This window comes from Dasypus novemcinctus, chromosome 18, assembly GCF_030445035.2.
Source record: "Dasypus novemcinctus isolate mDasNov1 chromosome 18, mDasNov1.1.hap2, whole genome shotgun sequence".
NCBI lineage: Eukaryota > Metazoa > Chordata > Mammalia > Cingulata > Dasypodidae > Dasypus > Dasypus novemcinctus.
Genome location: NC_080690.1, coordinates 33,873,584 through 33,901,448, shown reverse-complemented (window position 1 = coordinate 33,901,448; position 27,865 = coordinate 33,873,584). Strand labels below are relative to the sequence as shown.

General features: G+C 41.0%; 1 protein-coding gene across 11 annotated transcripts in view; it reads left to right on the top strand.

Annotated features, from left to right (window-relative positions):
* The window catches only part of NLRC5 (NLR family CARD domain containing 5), a 104,815-nt gene that overhangs the window by 14,949 nt on the left and 62,001 nt on the right, over positions 1-27,865 (top strand). For 5 of the 11 annotated variants that reach the window (XR_011646290.1, XM_058279986.2, XM_058279975.2 and 2 more), the window contains one exon: positions 1,488-1,582. The exons of 3 other annotated variants lie outside the window; for them this stretch is intronic. The gene's annotated coding sequence lies outside the window, so the exon portion shown is untranslated. Of the gene's footprint in view, positions 1-1,487; positions 1,583-26,885; positions 26,920-27,865 lie in introns of all 11 variants that reach the window. 3 more of the 11 variants (XM_058279978.2, XM_058279985.2, XM_058279977.2) reach the window with 2 other exon arrangements.

Here is a 27,865-nt window from a genome sequence, read left to right as displayed (position 1 = left end):
TGGGGAGGAGGGAGAGACAGCTAAGGAAGGAAGCCCAGTGCTTGGAGGTGGTGGGAAGGCAACCCGAAGGGGGGTGTGGCTGCCTGGAGTTCTGTACCCCAGAAAAACATGGTCTTAATCCGTTCTCATACAATGGGTGTGAACCCGTTGCAAAGAGGACCTTTTGATGAGGTCACTTCAGTCAAGGTGAAGCCCAAATGAGCCAGGATGATCTTAATGCTATTCCTGGAGGCCTTATAGGGAAAGCCACAAACAGAGAAGCCCCTGGGAGCAGCCAGAAGCTGGAAGTCAGCTAAACTGGGATGAGAAAGGAAGATGCTGCTATATGCATCGCCAGGTGAGGGAAAAGCCAGAGAACCCCAAAGATTGCCCCCGACCAGAAGATACAAACCCTGGAAGGAAGCAAACCTTCTAGCCTCTGAAACCATGAACCAATGATTTCCTTTGTTAAGCCAACCTGTTGTTTTAGCACCCAGGAAACTAGAACTGGGGGCACGATTGAGCTGGGTCTGCCAGAAGGAGGAACTTACCAGGTGAGGTAAAAGGGAGGGGTGCAAAGATGAAAAGGGAAAGGATCACCAGGGCAAAAGCCTTGAGGTGGACTAGCAGTTTGGTATTGTTTATGAATTCCAAAAGTAGATATTGGATTGTGTCTGTAAACTGGTCTGTTCCTCTGGGCCTTTGATTGTATTAAATTCAGAGGTTTCACTTTTACTTGATTAAATTATGAGTCAGGCTTTGGTTTGGCCACATCAGTAGGATGTTGAGTCCCCGCCCCCTTGGTGGGTGGGGACTCACAGAGAAAATGGCAAAGGAGGGAGTTGAAGTTTTAATGCTGGAGCTCTGAGCAGTAAATGCATGGAGAAGGAGAACACAGAGGAAGAGACAACTCATTAGACAGGATCCTGTGCCCCAAAGAGAAAGCAGCCATTCACCTAATAGTTTGCAGCTGCAGAGACCAGAGCCCTGAGCAGCTGAGCCTGGAGAGAAAGAAGCCCTGGGTGTTAGAAAGAAAGCTGCACCTGTAAGAGAACAAAAGCTCACCTGATTTTGGAGAAGAAAAGAATTTTATTAATGCTCTTGCAAGAACGGGCATGTGACATGGATGAAATGGCAAGATGCACCAAACAAGAAGAAACAACAACATTTATACCCTAAGCCTAACTCACAGGTCCCTCCCCTGTTCCCTATTGATGGGGTACTTCAGAGGTTACAGCCTGTCCGAGAGGTCTAATTAACATATGTGGGTTCTTGCTCTTAGCTGCCACTCCCATTCCCTACATTCCGGTGGCTTGGCACCACTTTCAAACCTGGCGCCACTTTTGAATTTGGCGCCGCCCTCACTTTGGTGCTGCCTTCACTTTGGCACCGCTTTCAAACTTTGGTGCTGAAGCCACTAGAGCCCCTTTCCCTCCCTCCTTCAATTGCAGAGCCTGCTTTAGCTTCACCTTCAGGGGAAAGCTGAACTTAACCCTTTCCTTACACAGGGAAAGATACAAGACTTATGCCTGCCTGAGAGGAAGGCTGAACACTCGCGGAGACCGGCAGCCATCTTGTTCCAACATGTGGCCCATGACTTTGGGTGAGAAAGTATCTCTTATGGTAGCTTTTTTTTTTTTTTTTAATTTTTTTAATTCATTTTTTAAAAATATTACATTCAAAAAATATGAGATCCCATTCAACCCCACCGCCCCCACCCCACCACTCCCCCCACAGCAACACTCTCTCCCATCATCATGACACATCCATTGCATTTGGTAAGTATATCTCTGGGCATCGCTGCACCTCATGGTCAATGGTCCACATCATAGCCCATACTCTCCCACATTCCATCCAGTGGGCCCTGGGAGGATCTACAATGTCCAGTAATTGTCCCTGAAGCACCACCCAGGACAACTCCAAGTCCCGAAAACGCCTCCACATCTCATCTCTTCCTCCCATTCCCCGCACCCAGCAGCCACCATGGCCACTATTCCCGCACCAATGCCTCATTTTCTCTGTGGACCTTGGATTGGTTGTGTCCATTGCACACCTATGTCAAGAGGAGGCTTAGATTCCACATGGATACTGGATGCAATCCTCCTGCTTTCAGTTGTAGGCACTCTAGGCTCCATGGTGTGGTGGTTGACATTCTTCAACTCCATGTTAGCTGAGTGGGTAAGTCCAATAAATCAGAGTGTAGGAGTTGAAGTCTGTTGAGGCTCAGGGCCTGGCTATCATGTTGTCAGTCCAGAGATTCAAATCCGCTAGATATATCTTAAACTCCAGCACCAACTACAATTCCAGTAAAGTAGCATGAAAGTCTTGTGAAAAGAGATCCCATCTGTGTCCAGCTCCATTACGTAGAAACACCAGCTCCAAAGAAGGGCCAGAAAAGACATGGCAGTGAACCCCATCTGCCATGACCATAGAACCTGTGGGTCTCTTTAGCCCTCAAAAGAACCAATACCTGGGGTTGTATCTACTTTATCTGTCTCTGAGACTCTGCTCAGGTGTGCATAAGGGCAATCCTTCTGACAACCTCCAGACTCTTTTTTAGAGACTCATAGCCATATAAACTCATTTGTCCTTTCCATTTCCCCCTTACATTAGGTCAAACAGCATTTTAAACTCCTGTTATTATATGTAGACAGGGATATTCTGCTGGTCCGCGTTGAACCTTTAATTCAAGGTCATTTTCTAGTTGCATCATCAGCTGGTACTTGGTTGTGATCCCTCGGTGCCAGGAAGGCTCATCCCCGGGTGTCATGTCCCACACTGGGGGGAATGCATTGCATTTACATGCTGAGTTTGGCTTTGAGACTGGCCACATTTGAGTAACATGAGGGCTGTCAGGAGGAAACTCCTAGGCACAGTGCTGCTCTAGGCCTTGTTCTTATTTCAGGCATATAGGCTCACAAGCATAGTCATTAGTATCAGGGGCTCACTGTTGGACCCTCATTCCTTCCTGGTCCTTACCATTGCACCTGGGGGACTGCCGCTGCTCCCCTAGGGACCACGACAGAGCACCCCCGGCCAGGAACCCAGTAGCCCCCCAGCTGTTGTTTTTAATTGTTGCCACTATGAGTATATCCAAACATTACCATGCACCCTGGACATATGCCCTGTATAACTTCCTGTCAACCATATATCACCTGTCAATAACATCCTATACCAGTATTCCTCCACTGCTCTTATGGTAGCTTGAGTTGGACTTTTTAGGGCCTTGTGACTGAAAGCCTCTACCCCAAATAAATACCCTTTATAAAAGCCAGCAGATTTCTGGTACTTTGCCTCAGCGCCCCTTTGGCTTATTAATATAGATGGAAAACTGGGTTTGCACTCCCTCTTCTCATCTCACCCAGTAGCACTTCCAAGAAAGTGGAAATGATTCCTCAAGAGCACAGGCAGTGGTGAGGGGAAGGGACCATGAAATTGAAGCCACAGTGGAGTAAACTTCCCTAGCAGGGCCCTTCGGTGAGGTGAAGAGGTAAGCAAGAGTAGCACTCCCCTTTCAGGGTCCACCCGGGATCCCAGAGCCCCCACAAGGCTTCCAGGAGATCCCCCTGCCCTTTCCCTTCTCGTTGTCTGGACTTGGAGTGATGAGAGCACTGGACGGTGAGTCCACACACCTGGAATCCCTTCTGGCTCTGTCCCTCCCTGAATAGGTGATCCTGGCATTTCGCTGCCTTTCCCAGAGCTGGTGTGTTTGGTGGTCTTTCCAGGGGCACGTTGGTGATTCTTAGAAGTAACACTGTCCTGAACGTCAGAGGTACTGTGCTGAAATAAAATGCAAATACATAGTGTGTTGGCTTTTACCCTCCTTGTCTCAGAACATATTTAGCATGACTCTGTTCTCATTTTCTGTAAAGCAGTCATAAAACGTTATGCATTTGAGTAACATGAAACTAAAAATTCGAATGTAAATCAAAAACTGCTGGCCATGCATGGAGAAATTTGTCAAAGCACAGTAATCGAGAGTGTCTCTCTCATTCTTTGATGAATACCTCAAACCAAACAAATATGAATATAGAAAATTTGAATGACAATTAGTACAGTTGAAATGATACATATATTCAATTTTTAAAGTTTAAATTTGGTTAGATAATTATATGCATGGGTACAAAATCCAGAGGGTTCCTCTTAGTAGAGACCATTGCTATTATGAGTTTCTTGCATTTTCTTGCAGAAATATCCATGTGTTTATAGACATACACATTTACTTTTCTCTCTACACAACTGCAGCACAGTTTATATCTTGTCCTGTCCCTTTTCCTTTTTTTTTTTTTAAGTTAATACATCTTATAAGTGTATATATAAGCTAAGTACTTGGGCATGGAATTGCTAGATGTAGCTATATGTGTGTTTGCAGTTTTGGTAGATAGGGATTGTATCGGTTTACATGCCAACTAGCTGGGCATTAAAATGCCTGTTAATCCACACCCTTGCCAACAATATTCTATTCTTGTGACTCTGAGAGCTGGACAGTGGTATATCTTGGTAGTTTTGTTTTTTTTTTTCATTTTCTTTCATTTTGTGTGAGGTTGAACATCTTTTCATATATTTAAGAGCCGTTTGCCCAGTGCCACTGATAAGAATAGAAGTGGTCAAGAAGAACACACAGCGAATGGACACAGAGAGCAGACAACCCGGGGCAGGGGAAGAGAAATAAAATTTTTTAAAAAGAGCCATTTGTACTTCCTTTTCCGTAAACTGTTCATCTTCTCTGCCCATTTTTCTATGGGTTGTTGGTCTTTTATTTTTTCTTATTGATTTGCAGTAACTTTTTAAAATATTCAATCACTAAACAATGAGGCAAAGTAAAAGTGATTTTATTTTATGTCTTTATTTGTACAGGTGTGTGGTGATATCTCATTGTGGGTTTTGTTTACTTGCTTGCTTTTTGTCAAACACTCCTCCTTCCCCCTTCCTTCTATCCCCTTGGTAATCTCTAATCTGCTTTCTAGCTCTGCACATTTACTATTTCTAGGCACTCTGACCAACATTTTCCTCACATCCTCTCTAACAATTGTTATGTTCCATTTTTTAAAATAGTAACTATTGTAGGGGATGTAAAATAGAATCTCGTGATTTTGATTTGCATTTCCCTAATGGCAAATATTGTTTAGCATCTTTTCATGTGTTTATTGGCCATTTGCATATCTTCTTTGGAAGCCTACTATTTTCAAGTTTTTTTTGCCCAGTTTTTAATTGGGTTGTTTGTCTTTTTGTTAAGTTGTAGGATTTGTTTATATTTTCTGAATAGTAAACTCTTAGCAGATATGTGGTTTCCAATTATTTTCTCTTAGTCTGTAGGTTGTCTTTTTACTTTCACAATGATGTCCTTTGATGCACAAAGTTTTAAATTTAGATGAAGTCTGATTTATCTATTTTTTTCCTTTATTGCTTGTGCTTTTGGTATAATGTCTCAGAAACCATTAAGGTTCTGAACTTGCTTCCACTTATTTTCTTCTAGTTTTATAATTATGATTCTTATACTTAAGTCTTTGATTCATTTTGAGTTAATTTTAAATGTGGTGTGAGGCAGGAGTCCCCCTTCCTTCTTTGCATGTAGATATCCAGTTTTCCCCAGCACCATTAATTGAAAGGACTCTTCTCTCCTCATTGAGTGGATGTGGCACCCTTGTCAAAATTTAATTGGCCACAGGGGGTATGGGATTTTTCCTTTTGGCATAATAAAAGCGTCCTAAAATTGACTGAGGTGATGCCAGCACAACTCTGTAATGAAGATGAGAGCCATTGAGTGCACATTTTGAATGATTGTACAAAACATGGAGCTATATAACACAGGGAATCCAGTGGTGGTTGATGGACTGTGGTTGACAGGACAAATATGGGAATATTCTCTCATGAATGATAACAAATATGTAATACTGATAGAGGATGTTAATGAGTGGGTGGGTTGGGGGAAAAGTGCATGAAATGTAAGATATGGGCTATAGTTAGTAGTAGTGGGGTTTTTTTTTGTTTTTTTTTTAAAGATTTATTTTATTATTTCTCTTCCCTTCCCCCCACCCCCACCTCAGTTGTCTGTTCTCTGTGTCTATTTGCTGCCTCTTCTTCTTTGTCTACTTCTGTTGTTGTCAGCGGCATGGGAATCTGTTTCTTTTTGTCATCTTGTTGTATGTGCAGTGCCATTCCTGGGCAGGCTAAACTTTCTTTCACGCTGGGGACTCTCCTTATGGGGCGCAAGTGCGCCCCACGTGGGGGACACCCCTGCGTGGCACAGCACTCCTTGCGTGCATCAGTGTTGCGTGTGGGCCAGCTCCACACGGGTCAAGGAGGCCCGGGGTTTGAACTGCAGACCTTCCATGTGGTAGACGGACGCCCTAACCACTGGGCCAAGTCATCTTCCCAGTAGTGGTGTTTTGATGATGCTCTTTCATAATTTGTAGCAAATGTTTCGCAACAATGCAGAGCATAGGCGGTGGGGAGATATATGGGAAATTTGTATCATGATATTCATGTTTGTTTTGTAAATTCAGAAATTTTACTATACACTTATTGTTTATGTATGCTCATATATCAATGATATACTTCAATAAAATTTTATTTAAAATATTAATTGGCCATATAAATGTGGGTTTATCTTTGAACTCTCAGTTTGATTCCATTGTTCTATGTTTTTGTGCCAGTATCAAACTGTTTTGATTACTGCAACTTTGTAATAAGTTTTAAAATTGAGAAGTGTTATTCTTCCAACTTCATTCTTCTTTTTCAAGATGTTTTTGGCTATTTGGGGTCCCTTACCCCTCCGTATACGTTTGATGACTGGCTTTTCTATTTCTGCAAAGAAGACTATGGGAATTTTGACTGGGATTGCATTGAATTTATAAGTCACTTTGGGTAGAATTGACATCTCAACAATATTTTGGTGGCCAAGCTATGTACATGAAATGTCCTTCCATTTATTTAGGTATTCTTTGGCTTCTTTTAGCAATGTTTGGTGGTTTTCTGTATATAAATCCTGTACAGTCTTCATTAAATTTATTCCTAGATATTTGATTCTTTTAGTTGCCATTATAAATGGAATTTTTTTCTTCTACACTGTACATTTTAATTTTTTAAAATTTCTCTCCCCATCCCCGCCCCCCCAAGTTGTCTGCTCTCTGTGTCCATTCACTGTGTGTTCTTCTGTGACTGCTTCTATTCTCATCAGTGGCACTGGGAATCTGTGTTTCTTTCTGTTGCATCATCTTGTTGTGTCAGCTCTCTGTGTGTGCAGTACCATTCTTAGGCAGGCTGCACTTTCTTTCACGCTGGGCGGCTCTCCTTATGGGGGTGCACTCCTTGCGTGTGGGGCTCCCCTACGCGGGGGACACCCCTGCGTGGCAGGGCACTCCTTGCGCGCATCAGCACTGCACATGGGCCAGCTCCACACGGGTCAAGGAGGCCCGGAGTTTGAACCTTGGACCTCCCATGTGGTAGATGGACTCTCTATCCATTGGGCCAAGTCTGCTTCCCCATTTTAATATTTTAAATTGTTAACCCTGGGATTTCATCCCCAAGCTGTTTGTTCCTTAAGTTTGTATCCAGCTGGTAATATGAGATTTCCATGAGTGCCAGGAGCTAACAAAATCAAACAAACCAACGCGGAAAAAAAAAAAACACCTTTCACAGTCTTTGCAAATTGACTCTGCCTTGACTCGTACTCTCTGTCAGAGTTTAGGACTTCTATCAAGGAAATCTGCCCTGGGAAAATGTGAAGTGCTTGCTGTCTTTTCTGAGCCTTAGGAATCCCCCCATTTACAGAAATTCAAATGCCCCCTCTACTCCCAATGAAATGAACTTTATCACCCTCTCAGGTGCTCTACTGTAATCCTTTGCCCCAGGTTACTAAGAGTTAATTATTTCTGACACTGCTTTATCTGTCTGAAAGCTGCTTCTGCCTGCAGGCCAAGCACTGGGAGGGTGAGCCAAAGAGGAGTTTCTGGTTCAGTCTTTCAGGCTGCCACCTTATAGACTGGCAACAACATACAAGCATTACATTATGTGCGTAGGATTTACCCAGCAGTGGGAGAGCATGACTCCACACTGGAATTAGGGAAGAAGGGGTGTGGGGGGAGTCTGCAAAGGTGCCACAAGCTTCTCCCACCATTTTTAAAAACCTCTGCAATTACTAGTTTATTAGTATTATCCACAACTCAGATGTTCAGTATTCCTCCTAAATCATACATAAACAAATACAGATTGAAAGAACCCAAAGGTCAAAAGTATATAACAAAACAGTATTCCATCACAAAAGCATGTGAAATTACAAGAACACTTTTTTTTTTAAATACACTGGCACTTTAAGAGAATGATAATCTCAAAAACCACAAAATCACCGAATTGTTCCCTAAGCTGCTAAGGAGGCAAAAATGACCCTAATGAATGAGTTTGGGTTTTATAAAGAAAAAACAAATTTGAATAAATTGGATAACTGGTACTGAGATGCAAAGTTCAGGTGTCTTCTTTCTTTGTGTCTATTTCATTCATGAAAATACATCCTACTTTAAATGTGGCACCATCATTTCTAAAGCTGGCCCAATTAATTAAAAATACTTAAATATAATTTTTTTAATATAAACTAAGTGGTCCATAGTTAGAGAAACTGGAAAAGACATTTATAGCCAGCACTTTCACAAAGCTAGCAACAACAGGATTTACTATGGGAATCTTGTATTTTTAGCTCATGCTTTTGGGGATACATTTCTCAGGTCTTCTTTAAAGTGGGAACTGCAAATATAACTGCCATTACATGGCAATGGGACTTATAGAATGTAGAGTCTTGAAAAGATTAGAATATACCTTTCTATTAGTCCTTCAAGGACATCAATCTATATGAAAAGAAGAATACTGTCATAATATCATGTGATTCAAAATGGGAAAAAACAAAAGACTAGCTTCCCTTCAAGAACAATAATTTCAGACCTATGAAAAGGACAAAAATACTAATAAAAAATTTATTTACTTAGAAGCATTTGGAATATCAATAAAAACAGCCACAACTTTTTTTTTCTCTCACAATTAGAGTGGTATTCAGTTAACAAAATGACAATTATTTAGGATAAGCTGCATTAGAGACAACCGAAGATGAAAAAACTGCAACCAATGTATCACGAATTTGTGCTGTGCACCAAAAGAACCTGCTTTAAATTTCCATGAAAATTTACAAGACCCATACTGCACCAGGCAAGATGAGTAGCTATTGAAAAGACCACCAGGACAGGGCTATCTAAAGACACATTCAGTAGTGTGTTAACTATACAAAAAAAGGCACTGCGTGGTTTCAAAAGAAATCTTACACAGCCTTACATTTCAGTTTCTTTCTTTAGAAGGAGTGAGTCGTGTACAGGGGGCTTAAATGCTTTGTAGACAAGAAAAAAACTGCTAGAACCAACTTTTTTTTTTTTAAGATTTATTTATCCTCCCTGCCCCCCACCCCCACCACCATTGTCTGCTTTCTGTGTCCATTTGCTGTGTGTTCTTCTGTGTCTGCTTGTCTTCTCTTTAGGCAACATCGGGACTGATCCTGGGACCTTCCGGAGTGAGAGAGAAGTGCTCAAAATCTTGTACCACCTCAGCTCTCTGGTCTGCTGCATCTCTTATTGTCTTTCCTCTGTGTCTTTTTTTGTTGCATCGTCTTGCTGCACCAGCTCTCTGCTCGGACCAGCTTGCCATGTGGCCCAGCCACCACTCTACTTGGACCAGCTTGCTGTGCAGGTCAGCACCCTGCATGGGCCAGCTCTCTACTCAGGCCAGCTTGCCTCCACCAGAAGGCCCCAGGAATCAAACCCTGGACCTCCCATATGGTAGACAGGAGCCCAATCACTTGAGCCACATCTGCTTGCCAGAACCAATTTATTAATCATCATCTCCCTCCTCATCTTCGTCTTCCTCCTCTTCTTTCTTTCGTTTTTCAGCCTTGACAACTCCCTTTTGTTTTTTTGCCACATCAAGCTTTCCTTTAGCCCAGTGTGCAGCAATATCCTTTTCGTGTGTCTTCTGCAGATTAGCAGCCTTCTTTCCCTAAGGCTGCTTGTCATCTGCAGCAGGGTTAGGCCACATCTCTCCCAGCTTCTGTGCAGCATCTCCAGTGGAGAGGACAGGATGCTCGCCTTTGCTTTTTTGAGCATTAGCCATTAAGAAAATTTACTGGAGATTAATTAGCTTTCCTAGAATTCTAGTACTTTTATTTTCAGATCACTTACTCAAATTAAAATAAGAAACTGCAAATTTAAAAACTTATTCAACATAAAGGATTCTCTTTTCTCAAAGGGATAATGTAGACCACTTTATTGAGACAACTTTGAGTTAAATATGTTTCTGTAATTGGATTTTAAATATTGGAACGTTAAAAAAAAAAGCCAAATTTGAAAAACATTTCAAATCATTTCTGCGTGGGATTTGATGAAATTTCTTATACTATGAAAAATATGACTCAAATTAGTTTGGATTTTTCCCTAATCATTGAGCAGATACTATGCTTTTGTGTCTTGCCTGAAATGTCCTCCCCTGATCTGTATGTATTTTCCCACTCTATCCCTAAATGAACATTTTTACCCATCCCTCATTTTGCTCAAATGCTGCCTTCTATAAATTGCTATAAGAACTTTGTTTTTCCTGTCTAGAGCTACAGTACTTATGTACTTAATTCACTAATGGCATCACATTATAATTTATTTGCATTAGGCTCTAAGCAACACCTATAAATTACATAATTTATAACTCCCACAGATTATATTATAGTTGTTCAAAAGATATCTATTTAATAAATGAACTAAGAACAAAAATACCTGTTGAGAACAAAAGAAGAAATAGGCTGAAGGAGGCCTCTTGGGTGCATTAGGATCCTTGAACTTTTTTGTTCCCCCTTTAGGAGGGGTGTAGGTTTTCATTTCTCTTTCATAACGTGCCTGGTCTGCCTTGGCCATGTGGTCAAATTTTCCTTTCTCTATAGCAGATGTGGTCTTCCACCTCTCTGAGCACTTCTTGGAAAACTCTGAAATGTTGATGGAAGCATCCGGGTGCTCTTCTTGTGCTCCTCCTGGGAAGTTTACACAAAGAACGCCCATGATGACAGTTTGCCTCTTGGCTTCTTAGATCTCCTTTGGGCATGCCTAGTTATTTTTTGTCCATGAGGCACAGAGTCACCCAGCGCCCGCCCAGCTCACAGTTGCCCCAGAACTGTCTCTATGGCACTCAGTGTACTGCAATGGCCTCCTCACATTTTTTAAAGCTGTGTTTCCTTGGTTTGGCACTTTCCTAGTTTCTGACACCCTTTGTCTGTTTTTCTGAGTTCTGAGGGAAATGACTCTGTCAGTTCTTTGCTAGTTGTTCAAAGAATCTGTGGGGGAATGGCACTCCGGGGCCTCTTATACTGCCATCTTGGTCTACTGCAGTCCATATGAATTTATGGATCCATTTTTCCATTTCTGCAAAAAAGGCTGCTGGTATTTTGATAAAGAGTGCATTGAGTTTGTATATTGCTTTGGATAATATTGATATATTAATGATATTAAATCTTCCAATCCATGAATATCGGATGTCTTGCCATTTATTTAGGTCTTCTTAATTTCTTTTAGTAGTGTTTTATAATTTTTAATATACAAGCCTTTTTATCCTTGGTTAAATTTATTCCTAGATATTTTCGTTTTTAGATGTCATTGTAAGTGGAATTGTTTATTATATATCTGCTTCGGATTGTTAATTTCTAGTATGTAGAGACACAATTGATTTTTGCATGTATATCGTGTACTCTGCCACTTTGTTGAACTCTTTTATTAGCTCTGATAGTTTTCTTGTGGGCTCCTTTGGAATTTTCCTATATAAGATCATGTCATCTGCAAATGGAGAGTGTTGCTTCCTTTGTAATTTGGATACTTTTTAATTTTCTTGACTAATTGCTCTGGCTAGAACTTCTAGTACAATATTGAATATCTGTGATAAAAGTGGGCATCCCTTTGAAGCAATGAATGCACAACTATGTGACTATACCAAATACCATTGATTGTACACTTTGGATGAATTGTGTGCTTTATTAATACATATCATTAAAATTGATTTGTTTAAAAAATTAAAAATTTAATTTTTTAAGTGAGCATCCTTGTCTCATTCCTGATCTTAGGGGAAAGCTTTAAGTCTTTTAGGGAAACGGACTTTGGCCCAGTGGTTAGGGCGTCTGTCTACCACATGGGAGGTCCGCGGTTCAAGCCCCGGGCCTCCTTGACCCGTGTGGAGCTGGCCCATGAGCAGTGCTGATGCGCGCAAGGAGTGCCGTGCCACACAGAGGTGTCCCCCGCATAGGGGAGCCCCACTCGCAAGGAGTGCACCTGTAAGGAGAGCCGCCCAGCATGAAGGAGGGAGCAGCCTGCCCAGGAATGGCGCCGCCCACACTTCCCGTGCCGCTGACGACAACAGAAGCGGACAAAGAAACAAGACGCAGCAAAAAGACACAGAAAACAGACAACTGGGGGAGGGGAGGGGAATTAAATAAATAAAAATAAATCTTTAAAAAAAAAAAAAAGCTTTAAGTCTTTTATCACTGAGTATGATGTTAGCTGTGGGTTTTTTACAAATGGACTTTATCATATTGAGAATGTTCTCTTCTGTTCCTACTTTTCTGATTTTTTTTTTTTTTTTGAGGTACTGGGGTCAGGAATTAAACCCAGAACCTTGTACGTGGGAACCTAGCACTCAACCACTGAGCTATACCAGCTCCCCTGAGTTGGTTTTTTCATTTGTTTGCTTGTTTGTTTGTTTTAGGAGGTCCTGGGGAATTGAACCCGGACCATGTATATGAGAAGCAGGTGCTCAACCACTTGAGCTACATCCACTATTCTGTCAAGATAGGGAACTGGACTTTGTCAAATGTCTTTTCTGCATCTATTGAGATAATCAAGTATGTTTTTTTCTCCTCCTTCAGTCTGTGTATGTAGTGTATTACATTGATGGATTTTTAAAAAATTTCTTTGTCTTTATTTATTTTTTAATGTTACATTAAAAAAATATAAAGGTCCCCCTATATCCCCCCACCCCCCTCACTCACTCTTCCCATATCAACAACCTCCTCCATCATCATGGGACATTCATGGCACTTGGTGAATACATCTCTGAGCACTGCTGCACCACATGGTCAATGGTCCACATTATAATTTACACTCTCCTCAGTCTACCCAGTGGGCCATGGAAGGACACACAATGTCCAGTAACTGTCCCTGCAGTACCACCCAGGACAACTCCAAGTCCTGAAAATGCCCCCACATCACATTTCTTCTTCCCACTCCCTACCCTCAGCAGCTACCATGGCTACTTTCTCTATCTCAATGCTGCATTTACTTCCATTACTAATCACAATAGTTCCAGAATAGAATATCAGTAAGTCCACTCTAATCCATACTCTATTCCTCCATTCTGTGGACCCTGGGATGGTTATGTCTACTTCACCTCTGTACATTGATTGATTTTCATATGTTGAACCACCTTTACATACCTGGGATGAATCCCACTTGCTCATGGTGTATAATCTTTTAATATGCTGTTGGATCCAGTTTACTAGTATTTTGTTAAGGATTTTTAAAATCTATATTCATAAGGGAGATTGGTCTGTATTTTTTTTCTTCTGATGTCTTTACTAGACTTTGGTACCAGGGTAATGCTGGTCTCATAGAATGAATTAGGAAGTGTTTTCTTCTCTTGAATTCTTTGGAAGAATTTGAGAAGAATTGGTATTAATACTTCTTTAAATGCTTGGTGGAATTTACCAGTGAAGACTGAATGTTTCCTTCGTGGAAGTTTTGATTATTGACTCAGTCTCTGTTCTTGTTATAGGTTTGTTGAGGTTTTCTATTTCCTTTTGAGTCGATTTGAGTAACTGGTGTATTTCTAGGAGTTTTTCATTTCTTCTAGATTATCTAGTTTTTAGGCATACAATTTTCATAATATTTTCTTTTAATCCTTTTTATTTCTATACAGTTAGCAGTAATATCACCATTTTCCTTTCTGATTTTCTTTTAACCTTTTCTCTTTTTTCTTTTGTCTGATTAGCTAAAGCTTTGTCAATTTATCGATTTTTTTTAAAGAACCAATTTTTTCATTTTAATCCTGTCAATTGTTTTTCTATTTTCTATTTCATTTATCTCCTCTTTAATCTTATTTCCTTTCTTCTGCTAAACTTGGGTTTACTTTACTCTTCCTTTTCTAGTTCAAGATGAAAGTTAGGTTATTAATTTGAGATTTAAAAAAAATATATAGACATTCATAGCTATAAATTCCCCTCCGAACACTACCTTCACTGCATCCCATAAATTTTGGCATGTTATGTTTTTGTTTTCATGCATCTCTAAGTATTTTATAATTTCCTTTGTAATTTCTTCTATAGTCCATTGGCTGTTATTAAGAGTGTGCTGTTAAATTTCCACATATTTGTACATTTTCCAGTTTTTGTTTTTGTTTTTTTTCTCTGTGTTTGATTACTAGCTTAAATTCGTTGTGGTCAGAGAAATTACTTTGTATGATTTCAATATTTTTTAATTTATTAAGACTTCTCTTGTCCCTTAACATATGGTCTATCATAAAGAATGATCCATGTGCACTTGGGAAGCATGTGTGTCATACTGTTTAGTGGTTAGGTGTTCTACCTATGTCTGTTAGTTCATTTCAAGTCTTCCATTTCCTTACTGAGCCCCTGTTTAGATGTTCTAGCCAGTACTGAATGTGGTGTATTGAAATCTCCAGTTATTATTGTAGAACTGTCTATTTCTCCCCTCTGTTCTGTCAGTGTTTGCTTCACATATTTTAACACTCTATTGTTAGGTGCATAAATGTTTGTAATTGTTAATTCTTCTTATTGAATTGACTCTTTCATTGATATGTAACATTCTTCTTTGTCCCTCATAACAGTTTTTCACTTAAATTCTATTTTGTCTGATATGAACATAACCACCCTAGCTCTCTTTTGGTTATTTGCATTAATATTTTTTCCATACTTTCAGTTTCAACCTGTTCGTATCTATGGATCTAAGAGGTGTCTCTTGTAAACAGCATCTAGTTGGGTCATGTGCCTATATCCATTTTCCCAAACTGCCTTTTAGTTGAAGAGTTTAATCAATCTATATTTAAGGTAATTACTGAGAAGGCAAGATTTCCTTCTGCCACTTTTTGCTAATTGTTTTTTGCAGTCTTGTACCTTCTTTTTGCCCCTCCTTTCCTCTGTTACAGCCTGATTTTTTGCTTAAATTATCTCTTATAATGAGGCATTATGAATAACTTATCCTTTCTTTTTGTTAGATTTTTAAGATATTTAGCCTTCTAAGTCTATTACAGTTTGTGTTGATTCCAACTTAACTTCAATAGCCTATATTTGCTATACCTATATCTCTCTATTCCTCCCTTTTATGCATCATAAATTACATCTTTATGCATTGTTTAAGCCTTATAAGAGATAGCATTACAAATGAAAAATGCAATAATACTGACATTTATATTTACCCATATTATTACTTACAATGGAGGCTGTTATTTCTTCATATAGCTTCCAGTTACTGTCTAGTGTCTTTTCCAGTCAATGTGAAGAATATCCTTTGCATATCTTGGAAGGCAGGTCTAATGGTAATGGACTCCCTTGTTTATTTTGTCTGAAAAATGTGTTAAATTTCCCCTCATTTTTGAAGGACAGCTTTTCCAAGGATATTATTCTTGGGCAGCAGTTTTTTTTCTTTCTCCATTTTAAATATGTCCTCTGACTGCCTTCTAACCTGCATGGTTTCTATTGAAAAATCAGGTGTTAATTTTATCAAGGATCACTTATACATGACACAATTGCTCCTCTCTTTCTGTTTTTAAGGTTTTGTCTTTATCCTTGGCTTTCTAGAGTTTGATTATAATGTGTTTTAGTGTGGATCTGTTTGGAGTCATCCTGTTTGGCATTCATTTAGCATCTTGAATTTGTATAATTGTATCTTTCATAAGATTTGGGAAATTTTACACTAACTATTTCTTCAAATATTTTTTCTGGCCCTTTATCACTTCTTGTATATTGGTATGCTTGTGTCCCACTGGTTCCTCAGGCTCTGTTTTGGGGTTTTTGTTTGTTTGTTTGTTTTTACTCTTTTTCTTTCTGTTCCTCAGCCTGGACAATTTCATTTGTTTTGTCTTTAGTTTGATGATCCTTTCTTCTACCTCCTCCAATCTTCTGTTGCACCCTTCTATTGAAAGTTTCATTTCACTGATTGTACTTTTGAGTTCCAGAATTTTCATTTGGTTCTTCTTTGTCATTTCTTTCTTATTTTGTTCATATATTATTTTCCTGATTTTCCTTAGTTCTTTTCCATGTTTTCCTTTAATTTATTTTCCTAATAGTTATTCTAAGATCTTTAATTAGTAATTCCAGAACCTTTTTCTAGAATATTTTTCATCAAAAATTTGTTTTCTGTGACTGGACCGTACTTTCATGTCTTATATGTTTGTAATTTTTTGTTGCGAACTGGTCATTTTGAGAATTATGTTGTGGTCACTCTGGAAATCTAGTTCTCAAATTCTAGTCTACCAGACCAAGAACTAGAAGAATATTAAAAGACAGAAATGGGGGGGGGGGGGGGGAGAGGGAAAAAAGAAAGGGGGGGGAATACTAACAAACAGAAAAAATATGCACCAAAAAAATAAACAAGGAGGAAAAAAATAAACAAACAAACAAAAAAACAAGAGGAAAAAAAAAGTAGAAAGTGCACTGCCTCTGCACGGTTCTTGTTATATGTACCAGTGGGAAGCTGCTATTGACATTGAAATCTAGCCCAGCATCCTTGTTTGTCCCTCAGGGATCTGTCAGATGCAAAAAATACAAAACAGAGAATACCCTCCCCCAACAACAACAACCAAAGTAGAGAGAGAGGTGCACCCACTCTTTACGTCCGGGTCGATGCTGGTGGAAGGCCAGAAGCCACTGCTACCGAGAACTCTGAAACTGAGGCTAGATTCTGCGCTGGGGTCTCAGGGAACCACCAAACTAAGCAACACAACAAAGAGAAAGAAGAAAGCTAGCCAACAAACAGCAATAAAATTCTTTAAGGAAGGGTATATTTGGGTGTGAACCCAGAAGCTGCTGCTGCCAGAGGGCTGAAGCCACTCCCAGAGGGCTGAAGCCACAGCAGCAAACTCCGGGATCTGCCAGACCAGGAAATGTCCACACAGAGAAAGAAAAAATTACTGCCCAAGAAGGTACACCTGCTCTTGGTCCTGGTGGGTGCTGGTGGGAGGCAAGCAGTACTGTTTCCCAGAGGGCCAAAGCTGAGGCCAGTTTCTGCGCTGGTCCCCCACGGATCCCCCAGACCGACCTTGACCCTCACCCCCAACATTTGGAGGAGGTTTCCTCTGCCAGCTCTGGCCTGAGCTGGCCACTCCTGGGATCCCCTGTGGCTTGTGGCAGCTGCCGCTGTTTCCACAGCTGCTGCTTTGGGGCTTTGGAATGGGAACAGTCTCTGGTTCGAGCTTTCACTTAAAAAGCTGCTCTCTCTTCAGCCTCCCACTTCCTTTGACCCTCCTGTTGCAGTTCTAAATGTGCATCCTGGTTCCAGGGTTACCACTGAGTTCATTCCAGCCTCTTTTCCCAATTCCTTCATTTTTCTACTGGAGGGAGTGATTTGTTAAACTTCTTATGCCGCCATTTTGCATCTGCATTCCCAGTAACTCCTAACATCTTAAAAATATTTTTGCTCTGCCTATGATATAATTAGCATATAATCTTATACTTTGCCACTTATATTTTGACTTTATTTATAGTGTTCTTTGAAAATACAGAAAATTTAAATGTATATCTGGTCAGTTTTATCCATTTTCCCTTTGATGACTTCTGAGTTTTGCACCATCCTTAGCAAGCCCCTCTCTATTCCAAAATTATTATTTTTAATGGCAAACTCATTTTTTATATATTTGTTACCACAACAAAACTTTTAAAAGCATATTCATATATCATACAATCTATCCAAAGTTTATAATCAACAGCTTCTAGTATAATCAGTGTTGTGAATTCATCACCACAAAAAAATTATTTTTAAACTTTTTTCTTATGTTTTTTCCAGCACTTAAATTTTTAAAACTTTTTTTATTGTGAAATATAACAGATAGAAAAAAAGCAAAAAACATAAATGTACAGCTTCTTGAATTGTTATAATTTAAACATCTGTGGTCTTATAATACTATCATGGCTTAACTTTTTACAGCTAAATTTTGGTCCCATCTAGACTTTATTTTGGTATAATATGTGAGACAGAAATCAAACTTTATTAAAATAACATTTGAATATTTTTAAACTGATCATATACTAACTAAAAAAGGAAAAATCTCAATGTATTTCCCAAGGCAAAAATTGTATAGGCCTTATTATTTGTCCAAAATATGGTAAAAACAAGTAATTAATGACAAAGTTTTTTTTAAGTTAACACTCGATTAAATGACTCAGCTCAAAATTATAGTCCACTTAACATAAGCATCTTATGAAAATTTATAGAATATAGCCAAAATTATTTTTTATTTTATTGTTTTTAAAAGGAAAAGTGTAATAATGACCTTAGCAATGAAATTCAGAAATTTAAAGAATAACAAAAATCCTCAGTAAATCAAGGGAACATTACAAAACTAGCAAAAATGAAAGAAAACAAACTTTAGTTTTTCAAAGAAAGAGATACAGACTGCAAATCTACTGAGAATAAAAAGACAAAGTAAAATAAATGAAATTAAATCCAAAGACACAAGGAGATGTAAAATTACCAGAAAATATTGTATACAACTGCCTGCTACTTCCTTTGAACATCTTGACAAATTGAGCAATTTTCTCAGAAATTTAAATTGCCAAAAATCAATTAAAGCTAAGTGCAAAACAACCAATAATGAGGACATTTTAAAAGCTATCAAGCTTGATTTCTTTTTTAATCGTTGAAAGACCTTGATAGCGCTGGGGAGGACTTTGGCTTCCACTCGGGGTGAGATGGGAAGGGTCCGAGCTGAGGGACTTGAGGGGACTCAAGTTTTTTAAATGGCCGCTGTGCTGGGGGCAGAGGGGAGACGGGAGTCCAGGGGAGAGGAGCCAGGTCCAGGCCGTACCAGGGGAGGAGGTGGGAAGTGGGCATTCACTGGAATACACTTGGAATCCTAAGCTCAGGAAAGCACGGAACTGCCATTAACTGATATTAGGAAGGTGGTGGCCGGAGCCGAAGCAAATTAGGAGGTGAGATCAGCAGCCAAGTTTAGGGAAAAAAATTTTTTTCATTTTCAACCTTTTTTTTTTTAACTTTTAAAATTTATTTTTAAAAGATACTTAGATTACATAATATGTTACATTAAAAAAATATAGAAAGGATTCCCATATAAAGTTTAGGAAATTTTGAAAGGGCATATATGAAGCATCCAAGTGGAGTTGCTGGGAGAATTAAAATAGGTAATGTGGAAAGGCACTTACCTGGCCTTTGGCAAATATTTATTACATTGTTCCACTTTTCAACCACTTTTCTAGCAGCAATGTAGTTTCATCCTTATAACACACACGCACAGAAATGTTAAATTAAAAACTAGAGGGAAACGGACTTTGGCCCAGTGGTTAGGGCGTCCGTCTACCATATGGGAGGTCCGTGGTTCAAACCCCGGGCCTCCTTGACCCGTGTGGAGCTGGCCCACGCGCAGCGCTGATGCGCGCAAGGGGGGCCGTGCCACGCAAGGGTGTCCCCGCGTGGGGGAGTCCCACGCGCAAGGAGTGCGCCCGTGAGGAGAGCCGCCCAGCGTGAAAAAGAAAGAGCAGCCTGCCCAGGAATGGCGCCGCCCACACTTCCCGTGTCGCTGACGACAACAGAAGCGGACAAAGAAACAAGACGCAGCAAATAGACACCAAGAACAGACAACCAGGGGAGGGGGGGGGGGATTAAATAAATAAATAAATCTTTAAAAAAAAAAAAAAAAAAAAAACTAGAATAAAACATTTCCTCAATATGTTTGAATTACTTCTGTAATTTGGGTAATCATCCTCTCTCTCTCATACCTAATTTATTCTCATCTACTGCCTTCCTATTTGTTTCCATTTTATTATTTCACGTTGTTTAGGAGACTTTCACTTTTATGCACCGTCACTGATAATTTCTTATGTTTACTCGTCCTCGTGAGTTTCTCTTCCTTACACATTGGGGTTTTTCCTTACACATTCCGGTTTTTTAAATTTAAATGTTTTATGGTAGTTTCGTTTTATTTTGTTAGGAAATTACCGTGTGCATACTAAAGATTTCAAATGGTTAGGAGGGTCCTAATGGGTACAGCATAAAGGGATTGCCCCTCCCCCTTGTCCCTTAGGTCCCTCCCCAGACACAGTCCTATTACTTTTGTAGCTTTCCAGAGTTGGTCACTCTGTTTGCAGACTCACACATTTAAAACATACATGAACCACAGCTTCTTTTATTTTATTTTATTTTTTTAAAGATTTATTTATTTATTTAATTCCCCCCCCCTCCCCCGGTTGTCTGTTCTCTGTGTCTATTTGCTGCGTCTTGTTTCTTTGTCCGCTTCTGTTGTCGTCAGCAGCACGGGAAGTGTGGGCAGCGCCATTCCTGGGCAGGCTGCACTTTCTTTCGCGCTGGGCGGCTCTTCTTACAGGGCGCACTCCTTGCCCGTGGGGCTCCCCTACGCGGGGGACACCCCTGCGTGGCAGGGCACTCCTTGCGCGCATCAGCACTGCGCATGGGCCAGCTCCACACGGGTCAAGGAGGCCCAGGGTTTGAACTGTGGACCTCCCATGTGGTAGACGGACGCCCTATCCACTGGGGCCAAGTCCGTTTGTCGTTTTATTTTATTTAATAGTATACTTCGGAACTCTTTTTTTAAGTGGCTGCTTTGTATGGGCAAATCATTATTTACTTCCTGTTGAATGTTTTTTGCCTGGTTTCCAGTCTTCTGCGCCATAGTAGTACAATAAATATCCTTGTATGTGTGTCTGGGAATTCTGATCACCTGGGTTTGAATCCTAGTGCCTCAGGCAAGTTACTTAACTTCCCTGGGTCCTGGTTTTTCCCCCCTGCTAAATGGAACTATTGTTTAGTATTGGCCTGGAAGGTCTGTTGCAACGAATAAATGGGCTGGCATGTGAAAGCATTTAGCAGAATGCCCTCCCACACCCTATATCCCTAGTAGAAGCTCACTGATCTCTGACACCTCTTGCTTGACATCTGAGACCTCTTGAGATGTGCTAGGTATGTTTGTAGTTATGTATGTTGAGATGAGCTACCATTTTACAGGTACACTTGCATGCTGTACTGCTGCTCCATTAATGTAAGCTACTAATATCGTTTTATTTCTTTGCCACTTAGAAAAGGATATCCCACAGTTACAGTTCTAGAAGCACAAATGCTGGGTCAAAGGATATGTGAATTTTTCTTTTGATAGATGTTGCCAGGTTTCCCTCTGTCTTAGTTTGGGTTCCCCCAGAAGCAAACCCTGAGACAACCTCAAGCCATTTATTTGAGAGGCCATCCAAGGAAACCCTGGTGGAGAGGGACTGAATTGAGATAGGCAAGGCAAGGCATCAGAAAGAGCCCGCTATCAAGCTAGTTAACAGTGTGGGCAACTGGAGCTTAATCCTGCTGAGGAACTCTGGGAGCCAGAGCAGAATATGAAATACATCTGGAGAGGGGCAAGAGAGCTGGGGTAGCAGCAGCCCTTGCTAAAGAGGGTATGATTTCCCTGGCTCTCTGCCCTAGAAGTAGTAGCAGGAGGACAGAGAGCACCCAGGGAGAAGGACATGGTCCTGGCCCTTGGACTTGGGCCAGGTGCACTCAGGAGAGGCCCGGGGGATCTGGGTGGACCAGAGCTGTCTGTTACACCCTCCAAAGGAATTGTAGCTGGTATTCTCCCCCCCAGTAGTGGGCAGGACAGCCCATTTCCCTACCACCTTGCCATCGCTGAGTATGTTGACCCTTTGGATCTTTATCCACATGATGGGAAGAACCATAATATCTGCTGGTGTAATTTATAGGTCTTTTATTTGGAGTGCCTTGAAGCATGTATTCTTAAATTTAAAACACATTTTTACATTTTTTGTTTAAATGTTGTCAGTTCATGTCTTTTGCCATATTTTCTGCTTGGTTGTTGGTCTTTTCCTTATTGATTTGTTAAAGTTATTGATATATTTTTAAAATGCAGCACTTCATCATATGTCAGGCAAACACATTTCCCAGTCTACTGCTTTCATTTTGTTCACTGTCATTTTTTCCATGCAGAAAGAAATGATGAAATGATGATAAACATTTTAATACATTAGTTTATACTGCATTCCTTTTTAAACTTTTTATTGTGACAAATATACAACTTGAAATTTTTCATTTTTAACCACCTTCAAGTATACAATTCAGTAGTACTGATTACACTCACATTTTTATGCTACCGTGATCAATAGCTAGTACTGTTACCAGATTTTATTTAGGTTCTTGGCTATGTTGCAGATATGAATTTCAAGGGCATGCTGGGTGAGTTAGGCCAGTAATTTATTCAAGTAAGGAGGGACGAGAAATGGGAGAAAATAACAGAGCAGGGGTCCCAGGTAGAGAGGAAGGAGCTGAAAAGTGATAAAGGGGGCAGATTTACAGGCTCCAGTTTTCCATTACAGGTTATGAAAGCCCAGGTTTCACTTGCCTGGTGATCCAAGCTGGGGAGAGGCAGCTGGAGCTCAGGTCCAGAGGCAAGAGAGTTCCGGAGAGCGAGCTCCAGCCGGCCTTTTGAACTGTTAATTATCCCACCCTTTGCTATAGGCAGGGGAGAAGTTCCAGCTGTTTACTGTTTTGATTGCTTATTTCCCCCCTCAATCTCCCAGGAGGGCCCAAGGATAAAGTCCTTGGGGAATATCTGGGGCTTCTGGCTTCCAGAGGAAGTCTTCTTCTGAGTGGCAGGATCTTGGGGGAGGGACTTCTAGGAGCCATCTTGGAGTTATTGATGTCCACATGGACTCTCCACCAGGTTCCGGATCCGTCTATTGGTTCCCTATCTTACTAGCCTACTTCAGTACCCTGACTTTTTCATCACCTCAAACAGAAACTCTGCATCCATTAAGCAATACTCTCTCTTCCTGCCCCACTCACCTCTAGCCTATGGTAACCTGTAAACTAATACTTGTCTGTATGAAGTTTGCTTCTTCTATGTGCTTCTTATAAGATCACACAATATTTTTGTGTGTCCATCTGGTTTATTTCACCAAATACAATGTCTTCTAAGCTCATCCAAGTTGTAGCATGTTTCAGATCTTCATTTCTTTTTACAGCTGAATAATATCTCATTGTGTATATAAACCACATTTTGTTTATCCATTCATCTGTTGATGGGCACATGGGTTGCTTCCAACTTTTGGCAATTGTGAATAATGCCTCTATGAACATTGATGTGCAGAGCTTCAGAACTCCTTGTCCTTCGCACTTAACAGTTTGATGAGTATGTGATAAGGTGAATTCTTCCAGTTTTTACTGTTTGGTAGTCTCTGAGCTTTTGGATGTGCATTTCATGTCTTTTGCTAAGTTTGGGAAGTTTTCTGTTATTTCTCTGAATATTCCTTCTGCCCCTTTCTTTCTTTCTTTCTTTCTTCTGAGACTCCCAAAATGCGTACTTTGGTAAGCTTCATGGTGTCCCAGAGGTTTCTTAGTCTATTTTGTTTTTTTCTCGTTCAGCTATCAGAACACTGTGGGTGTCTAGGTTCTTGGCTACGTCGCATAAAGGAATTTAAGGGCATACCATAGGGTAGGCAAGCCAGTAAAGAGTTTATTGAGAAACAAGAAAAAGTGAAAGTACACACCCGAGACATGGGTATGGGCTACAGGGTGAGACTTGCAACATGGGACCCCAAAGTAGGTCTTTTTAAGGCCTCTCCTCCTCCCTCCTCCCTGTATTAAGGCGGGATGTCAGCTATGTGCTGTCCTGATTAGTTGCCTTTCTATCTGCAACTGTCAGCTTTCAGGGAACCAATGGGGAGGTCTCTCTGTTTGGAGTTATCTTTGTGTTTTTGAGCCCAGGAGTATCAAATGGAACCTCCTGATCAGGGTCTTGGGGGGCTTTTCAGCAGTAAAGGTTACAGCTTTGTGTTTAAACAGCTGCCTTCCCTTGGGGGTTTCTGGGCAGGGTCTCGTGGCCGGGTCCAACGAGCAGCCTTCCCGTGTTTCCTATACTAACCTGCCTCAGTTCTTTCTTCTTTCTCTCCTCAGCCTGACTCATTTCAAGTGTCTTGTCTTTGAGTTTGCCGTTCTTTCTTTTGCCAGCTTCAGTCTACTGCTGAAACCCTCCCGGGAATTCTTCATTTCGATTATTGTGGTCCTCAACTGCAGTTCAGTTTGGTTCCTTTTAAAAATTTCTCTTGATTGACATTCTTGTATTGTTCGTTCGTTGTTTTCCTGGTATCCTTTAGTTCTTTTTCTGTATTTTCCTTCATCTCCTTAAGCAATTGAGGATCATTTTTTTAAAAAGTCTTTGTCATTCTCTCGTCTTTTTCACTGATGTCTTCTGGATTTCTATCCTATTCCTTTGGATGTGCTATCATTTCCTGTTTCTTTGTCTTGTAATCCTTTGTTGCAACTGTACTTTTTAATATTTTAACATGTTTACTCTGGGATTTATTCCCTGAGATGTCTATTTCTTGACTTTGTAAGCAGCCGGTGATATGAGAGATTTTCTTGAGTATCAGGAGCTATGAAATTCAAACAAACTCAGCAAAAACAAAACAAAAAAAAACCACCGTTCACTTCCTTTGCAAACAGGCTTTGTGTTGGCTGCTGCTTTCCGTCAGAGTCCAGACCCTCTATCAGGAAGGCCTGCCCAACGTGAATGCCAAGTGCAGAGCCCTCCATGTCTTTTCTGGGCCTGTGTCTTGTCCTGGACTTGTGCTTGCTAGTGGCCTGAGGAGTTCCTCTCTTTACAGGAGTTTGAATGACCTTCTCCCTCCTCCAGGTGATCCCCTGGGGATCTTAAGGCAGGAAAGCCTTTGCCCCAGGCCCTCTGCCTCAGTTGTTTACTACTGCTTTCCTTATCTCAGGCTGCTTTTGCCTTGAGTGCAAATTCGTTGGGGGTGGGGAGGGGAGCAAGCCAGAGAAGAGTTTCCCAGGTCAGTCCTTCCCAGATGGAACAAAGCCAGGGACCCAAAAGAGGACACGAGCCATCTTCAAACCGCCCTGGGAAAGGAGTGGGGGTGGGGCCGGGAAGGGCCCAGGAGCTTCTTTCAAGGCTCCCCAAAGCTGCCACCCAAAGCAGCCCTTCAGCTGTCCTCTTAGCTCCGAGGAAGCACACCTGCTTTAAGTCGCCTCCACTGCCTTTGTCCAGGGAGGGTTAGAACAATAGCCACTCTCAACACTGCACCCCACCGATCCAAAACAGCTCATCAAAAGCAGTGGTCAGCTATGGGACCAGGTGCCCCCTGCCCCCCACCAGATCTTGGGGAACTGGAATTTTATGTCCTTCTCTGGCACCAGCAAGCTACACCAGGGGCCAGGCCCTGCTGCTGTCTGCTGCAGGAGCGGGGCATGGGCACTGGCAGCCACGACGCGGAGAGCAGTTTGCTATTTACCCTTATTTACCAGCTTCTTCCTCCTGTTCTCCCCTGGAAGCTGTGTGATGTTCCACTGGACTCCAGAGGTTCAAAATAGTAGATTCAGACAGTTCCTGTCTGTTTAGTAATTGTTCTGGCAAAGGAACTAACTGCTGGAGCTTCCTACTCCACCAGCTTCCTGCAATTCACCATGTATTTTAATACCAGGTCTTTTTCTCTGTCTTGTCTCTGTCTTATCATTCAATACTATTGTTTAAATAATGAGTTTTAATTGAGTTTGAAGCTAATTTGGACTCTGTTCATTGCTGTGATAAATTTAAAATATTTTAATCTAGTACCATATAATTTTTTTTTTTTAATTTCTCTCCCCTTCCCCCTCCCCACCCCCGTTGTCTGTTCTCTATGTCTATTTGCTGCATCTTCTTTGTCCGCTTCTGTTGTCAGCGGCATGTGAATCTGTGTTTCTTTTGGTTGTGTCATCTTGTTGTGTCAGCTCTCCATGTGTGCGGCGCCATTCCTGGGCAGGCTGCACTTTCTTTCGCGCTGGGCGGCTCTCCTTATGGGGTGCACTCCTTGTGCGTGGGGCTCCCCTACACGGGGGACACCCCTGCGTGGCAGAGCACTCCTTGCGCGCATCAGCACTGCGCCTGGGCTAGCTGCACACGGGTCGAGGAGGCCCGGGGTTTGAACCGCGGACCTCCCATGTGGTAGACGGACGCCCTAACCACTGGGCCAAGTCCGCCGCCCCATATAATTTTAATGGTGGCCTCTTTGTAATATACATTAGGATATTTGGGAGCCTGCCTATTATTGCAGGCCCTTCCCAACAAGTAGTTTTTTATATAATCACCTCCATTTTTTTCTTTTAATCTAAATTTAATATAAAATGTTTTACTACAAAATATTTAGAGCATATAAACACGTGCAGTAATTGTCCTTTTTTTTTTCTTTATGACTCTTAAATTTTATCACATTCCTTAAAGTATCCTATTGCAATTTAAGTGGTATTATTACCTTAAATCTACATATTTAACTTAGAGGCTTCTTTTACATAGTCACAAGTAGATTGTCTGCAGACAGTTTGTTCATGACTTTCTTCATTTCTTCTGTTAGAATTTGACAATTTTGTTTAAAACAAATATTATTAGGACTCCAGTACCTCTTCAACAAGAAGTCTTTTCTCCCCCCTCTCTTTTTGTATGTTCTAACCATGGTACTTGTTTCTGTCATATTAGGGTGTGCTCTGTTTATGTGGATTTTTCTAAAATCCCAGGGCTCTATAGTTACATTCCTCAAACTTCATAGATACACAGTCAGGACACACTGATCTTTTTCCCTCTTTTATTTTCTTCCATAGACTTTTTAGTCATCTTCCATCTCATATCAATAAGGTAAGCATGTCTCAAATTGTGTTACATGGGAATTGTGCCAGGGCATTTTTTTATTGTGCTACTGGTAAAGTAGTAATCAATATCTCTGGGTTTCTTCATTAAGATAATGTCTTGATTGTTTAAAGTATGCTTTATAATGTATTCAAAAAGAAGATTTCAAATCCTAAACTTTGTGGAGCTTTGTTGGGAAAGGAAGTTGGCACCTGTTGTGAGGATTATTGTATTTTGATCAGAAATGCTATAATAAATCTACTAGATGTAAAAGACACATTCAGGCTACTTTTTTTTTTTTTTTAAGATTTATTTTTCATTTATTTCCCTCCCCTCCCCCCCTCCTTGTCCGCTCTCTGTGTCCATTTCCTGTATGTGTTATTCTGTGTCCGCTTTCATTCTTGTCAGCGACACTGGGAATCTATGTCTCCTTTTGTTGCATCATCTTGCTGCATCAGCTCTCCATGTATGCAGCGCCACACCTGAGCAGGCTGAGCTTTTTTCATGCAGGGTGGCTCTCCTTACGGGGCACATTCCTTACACATGGGGCTCCCCTGCATAGGGGATGCCACCGCATGGCATGGCACTCCTTGCACACATCGGCACTGCATGTGGGCCAGCTCACCACATGGGTCAGGAAGCCCTGGGTTTGAACCCTGGGCCTCCCATGTGGTAGGCGGATGCTCTATCAGTTGAGCCAAATCCGGTTCCCCAGGCTACTTTAAGGTGAATATCCAAGTTGGAGGAGAAAGGGGGGCATCCTCTGGTTAGGTGTGGGAGGAGGGCTCACCAGGGAAGGTTGGACTGTGCAAAGTCCAAGAACAAGATGTTGAGGGGAAGCAACATCTTTGGATGAGGGAGAGGGGACTGTTTCTAAGGCTCATATCCTCACAGGTGCCTGGAAGGCAGAGGCAAGGGCTGGAGCCTTCTTAGTGACATCCCTTTAGAGTCTGGA